Below are 6,395 nucleotides of genomic sequence, written 5' to 3' on the forward strand. Positions count from 1 at the left end.
ACACACAGATGTGCAACAGGCATTTAAAGCATTTCTTAAGCCTCAGCTGATAAGAGCAGTTAGACATTGCATTTGTGCCCCCAAAAAAATCCTTCATTGTGCAAAACCCTCGTCAACTTCTTGGGCTATTATTGCAAAAACATTGGCATGTCTCTCCAAATAAAAATGAAACGGCAAAGATATACTTATATTGATTAACCTAAATATATTTCCTGTCATGCTGCAATTTAGACTATGGCTGTCCATCATTTCCCATTGTTTCTTCATATTCTGTTTCTGTTTGTAGCAGCTACTGCTTTGCTTTGCATTTAAACTGTAAATGCATTTGGGCACAGACCACTTTTATTTTCCCTGTTTGTAACTAGGCCTTATAACAAAGCATTTCTGGTAACAGAAGGAGCAAGTGGTTTTCCTCTTAGTGGATCCTGCTTTTGAAACAAAGATTTTTTCTTACAAACCTAGCAGAAACACTAATTTTAAGGATTTTCCTCCTCCTGAATTCCATTCAGCCCTCATTCTGATATCTCCATGATGTCTGATAAACCAGATTAATACAACAGCACCTCAATACACAGCAAATCTCTAAATGTGATTAGATTAGAGCATCCTGAAATGTCTTTGGGAGCTGATATCACCTCATCATCATCAACCATTCACTAACCACCTACTTTTCAACATTGTTTATAGGCATTTCAAACAGCACTGAGCTTAATGTAGATCCATAAGGGATTAGCAGTTGGTAATCCCCCTCCATTGTGAAAAATGAACATTTTTCTCTTTTATCAGTATTTGCAGCTTGCCTTATCACGTATATGGAGAAGTCTGTGACATGCTGGGGGGAACTCCCACAGGCCTAAAAGATTTCAGGTAGAATACCACTCTATGATTTCCCCTTATCACATAGCAATACACAGGGTATGAATAGCCTGAACAGAGTGCATTGACTAGCAATTCCTGGGAAGAAAGAGTGAGTATCTCCCTTCCAGGAGCAGAGCAGGAATGTAAATTGTTAGCTTTCAGACCACAAACGCATCAAATTAATAACCTGTGAACATTAAAGACAGCTATTTATATACATGATGCAGTATAAGGAAAATAACCACCAACCTGGAATGAAAGCTGACACTGTTGTCTACATCAGGGAACACCATATTTCATCATTTGCTTAAGTGGTCACCAGGTTCCTGCCCTTTGGTTTAATACCTTAAATCAGAAACAGACGTGCAAAACAACAAACCCATGTCAAGATACACACAAGAAAAACAAGCTACATAGTAAGAGAAGACACAGCATCATCATGTTGCATACAAATGCCAAGTGCTGCACATTGTTCCAAGTGTCTCATGGAAATATGGAGACATGCTAGTGATATAGTTAAAGTTTACTCAATTTGAAAATTCTAGTTTGCTTAGAGTCTGAAAACCACATTTTGAGATGTAAAAGCGAGGAAGGGAAAAGGAGGTTGGAGGGAGTAAGGAATACTTTATCACCTATGCTATGTCTTAAAGAAGATATTCTCACCCCAGCTCACTGATTAATGTGTCACGTCAAAGCAGCGTGACATCTTCTGATATCAGATAAACACAAGCTAAGCGTTAGCAGGGTTTTTTTGGATGTTGCTATTTAAGGTCAATTAAAACATATCTACTGATTTCATTGCAAACTCATTCCCAGCTCAACAAATGCAGAACAGATATAGACAGAAGACTGGAGGAACACAGGCAGAATTAAATTTGCTGCCATTGCCCCAAGCCCCATCCCAAGCCCCACTGAAACACCTTGGTAAAGTCCAGGGAGATTTTAGAGATTCCAGAAAGATTTTCTGGGTTGTTCCTGGCAAGATAAGGAGAAATATTTCAGTAAAGCTTTCTGTGGCTGCCTCTGAATGCTTAGATCCTTTCCTCTTCTCTGCCTTTTTCATATCCTACCCATGCTAATGAGCACCAAAATTTAGGGAAGAAAAAAGTGGCTGCTACAGGAAGCAGTACACTAAAAATATTCATTCACAGAGGAGAATTTACAATAGAGAACACTGGACATTTCCAAGAATGGCTTTCATTTTTCTGGAAGAAAAGTATATGGTGTGTAGTCTCTCTCCTTAGCACTGTATTTGCAGGCTAGCAGTCATACTCTGCTCCTCTCTTCCCTTTTTAATTCTCCCTTCTGAGGCAAACATGCTATTCTCTACACTCACAATTGTCAGGGTGATGTCCCAAACCCATGGATTAATAAAAGTAGGAAATTATCTTCTTCATTTGACATTATAGAACAATTTAGGTGGATAGAAATGCTATCTTATCAATTACAATAGACACTAAATTGAGTTAGCCTTCTGCTCGTGCAGCCAATTACATGTGATCTCTGAGAAAGGGCTCCCATCGGGGTTTATACCTAACACCTCACCCACAAGCTGGCGAACGTAGTAGGACAAAGCTGTAAGAGGAAAGCAGTAGCCACCCAGTTCCTCGAACATTGTGTCCCAAAACTCACTTTCATTTCTTCAAACACCAGCCAGCCTTTTAAAGCTTATTTTACGTAACCTGCCGGGAGCACAGCCTGAGGTTTCTGTGGCTGCAGGCTAAACAAGAAAGCTGGTATGTGCATGGATACAATCTCCAGAAACAGAAGTGGCTTGAGGCACATTTTCCCAGAAGAAATCTGCCATTATCAGCTTTGAAGACAAAGTTTGTTTATCAACTGTCTAAGCAGGCAGATTGATGTTAACAGATAGGGTTAGAGACACACCACAGTCCAGGTGTCTTTCAAAAGTATGTGCCCCTGCCAAATACAGGTCCTCATTTGTGTTAACTGTTAAATCCCATGATCAGTGTTGTCCAGAGGGCAGATCAGCCAACTGTTTCTTTCAAGCCTTAGAAATTGTGAACCTTGAGTACTGAGAGGACAAGGGCACGCATGTGCCAATGCCCCTGGCTTGGCAAGGTGTTTGAACCAATACGGGCCGTCGATGGGCTTGCAGAAGTAGCTATATGTTACCTGAAATACACAGCAGTCTCAGCACATGTGCCCACAGCAGGTCTGACAGCCTGAACACCCAGCTCACAGGCAGAATTTTGTCTCAAATCCTTCTGATAGAAGTTCATCTCTCAAAAGTTATTTACTTTTTCAAGGCTTCCTACTGCGTTCCTCTCCTATATGTTGCTATTTATTTACTAAACCGCAAACTTGTGTGTATTTGAAAGATGTATTTGCCAACACACTGACTTCACAATGTATTGTCTGATTGAAAATAACATTTCCCATAAAGTGCTCAGAGGAAAACCGGTACCATGTCAAGAGAAGACAGCAGCAGGCTGTTATCACTTTTGTGCAAAATAACAAAATGAGCATCCATAATAACTTGCCATGTCCAAATAAATACTGTGGTGAATATAGTGGCATGAGACATCTGCCAAGTCCGCAATCCATTTCTTGTGCTACAAATTTTTTAGTCTATCTTATTTGAATGAGAAGAACAAACAAAAAAAACCCCACCTTCTGAAAAGCTCTAGCTTTGAGTTCTACTGAAAGAAGTAATGCTGAAATAGAAAATGTCTTAAAATACTTTCTCCATTACAGTGGGTGGAAAACTAGTCCTTGAAAGTAAGTGTAGAAAACAGATATTACTACTTTTCCTATGCCTGCAAATGACACAAATACTTTTAATTACAAGAGGATGAAAAGGGCTGGAAATGAACAATTTCCACCTGACACCACTTTTAATTCACTGTTGAATGCACTGATAATGCACGATAAAAAGCATCAGCCTTCCTCAAAAGTGAATCGAAAACCTGGATGACAGAAGCAGACTTTAAGGGAGTGAAGCAATCAACTCTCTGGGAAATCTACACATACGAGGTGTCTGGGTCCCTTTGGACCTCAGGAAGGACCTCACCAGTGCAACCCCTTTCATAAGATATTTTGCTTTTAACAGCAGCTGAGTTCCTAGCACAACATCTCTCATTGACTACTGAGCCATTTAAATACAGATATCAATTATTAGTGACATAAAAGGCATAAATTATTGATCCAGAAAATCAGCTTAGTCTTCCTTGGCTTTTGCATGAAGTCAATTATGCAGATGTGGAGCCCATATTACACACTGGCAAACAGAGTCAAACTCTGCAGTAACACTGCAAATATATTTACTTAGCTAATACCGCAAAGCCTAACCTGTGTGAATGCTACGAATGCCAGCAAAATTTAGCATATCAAGCTCTTGTATTGCCACCTCGTGGCTAACGCACGTATAACTTCACTTTGTTGAGAGGAGAGGAGAGGAGAGAAGGAATTCCTTGTACTGTGCAACAAGATAATAAATGCTGGCATAAACCAAAGCAGAGTTTTAAATTTAGTTACATTTAATACTGATACTTTTCAATGGAATGAGAGTATTCTCTGCAAGAAGAATATGAATCAAATACTAGGTGAAAACTTAAGCATCAAGTGAAAACTTAAGTAACCACCCCTGTAGTGATGTGTCAGTTGTGCAGTCCTCACTCAGCCTGGCACTCTTGCTGGTGGGACACAAAAGACAATGTTGCCACTAATAAGTAACTACAAAATTAATCCAATTAATTAATCCTTCTGGGAAATTTTTGTAATAGTTTCCAAAGCGTCTGGGTGATTTGAAATTCAGTTGATATGGAGATGGCAATTGTTTACAGGAAATGTTACCTTCTTTTGAGAATTAGATCCCACAATACTGTAGTGGTTGAATTTATTATGTCCACATCTATTTGAGAATAAGGAAAGGCAAAGGATCCATGGACCCAGCAAAGAATGAGGAAAACATAGGTGGAGGGGTGCCTACCACTGCCAGCAACATCAGTTACTGACCAGAGAACCGTGTGAGCACTCACCAGTCTCCACAGAGGCCTTTCATACTAGCCTTTTATATTTACTTTAATTTCACATAGCAGTTCCCTGAACTCTCCAAGTAATTTCCTTTAAACCACCAAGATGCTTATATACCTGCACTGGCAAGCAGAGGGAGTTTCAGCTTTCACATTTTTTTTATAGTCTGCAGGCAGAATGGTTTCTTCCTTCCCTTCAGTGTCAGCACCATCCAGAATCCAAAATCAGACAGCTGGGATAAAGAACTCATTCTTGAACAATTCAATTGGAAAAAATAATATTCTTATTCTCATTATTAGCTCTTGTTAGTGCTTGTTCTAATCTATATTATATATCCATGTTATTGTCATGAAAATAATTATCCTTTTGTGTCTATGCTATTTATCACAAGGAAGGCTAAGCTTTTACTATCAGTTCTGTATTTTTTGTGCAAATGCTTGCAAAATGCCTGCCAAAACCATTTGCTTACAAGGCTAAGATAAATTGCATTAGGATTTATAGGAAGATAATCACACACAAAGCTTAATGAGTTACAATAAAAATGCTAAGCACCTTAATCATCTCTATCTAAATGTGTCCACATTTCTTCTGCTTAGGCTTAGCCTGTCTTCTAATAGGATTACATCCTGAACACTTCCTACTTTCCCTGGTTACATTACTGGTTTCCCAGAATACAGCCAAGAGAGATCACCCTAGGCTTTGTCTTACTCTTTTAAAAGTGAATGGTTCTTAGAACAAATAATTTGACAGTTACAGTATGGCAGTATGGTGAAATAGCCATGAAAATTTTCTCAGTAATGCCATAAAAAAATATTTTCTTAGCAAGTGATTCCAAACCGTAAGCTTCAGGGGGAAAAAAAGGCACTATGTGCATACACACATTGTATGAATACTTAGACTTCAGTGTCTTTAACATACTATGACTTTTTTTTATTATACATTATATCTGTACCCATAAAAATATACATAATTCAGTGATTAAAAAGGCCAGCGTCTGACATGTACAAAGATCATCTCTAATAGGTAAGTTCTAGTATTATGCAGTGAGTTAGCTGGGGTCTAACAACATTGACTGGAAGAAAACTAGTCCTTTCAGCAGCCTAGCATTCTTTGCAAACTTCTGCTAGGCAAGTTCTTGCTCCGTCTTTGCCAGGAGTGATGGGCATGCACTTAAAACATCAGACTGGGATGCAGTTACAATGGTGATTACATTTCTGACAGTTTCACAGGTTTCTGCATGACCCAGGGGAAGCTGTTGCAGTTAAAATGGGAGATGCACAACTTTCTTCCCAAGACTTTTTTTATCTTATTTGAAAATTAAGCCTGTGCATGACTGTTTGCAGAGAATGGAGAAATTTTGGACTTATGATACTATCATGTTATTTTTACATATGGCATTTAGCTCTGTAAAGGTCCTCTTACAGGATGACTGTAGCATGGCTTAGTCATACCTACATTGTATAATGAGTGGCATGTCTCTTCACACCTGCATGCAGACACACTCACACACACATTACCGTGCTACCCTGCATCAAAATTCT

Source organism: Nipponia nippon, unplaced genomic scaffold, assembly GCF_047370975.1.
Source record: "Nipponia nippon isolate SJK-2023a ecotype South Korea unplaced genomic scaffold, ASM4737097v1 scaffold_3, whole genome shotgun sequence".
Lineage (NCBI taxonomy): Eukaryota > Metazoa > Chordata > Aves > Pelecaniformes > Threskiornithidae > Nipponia > Nipponia nippon.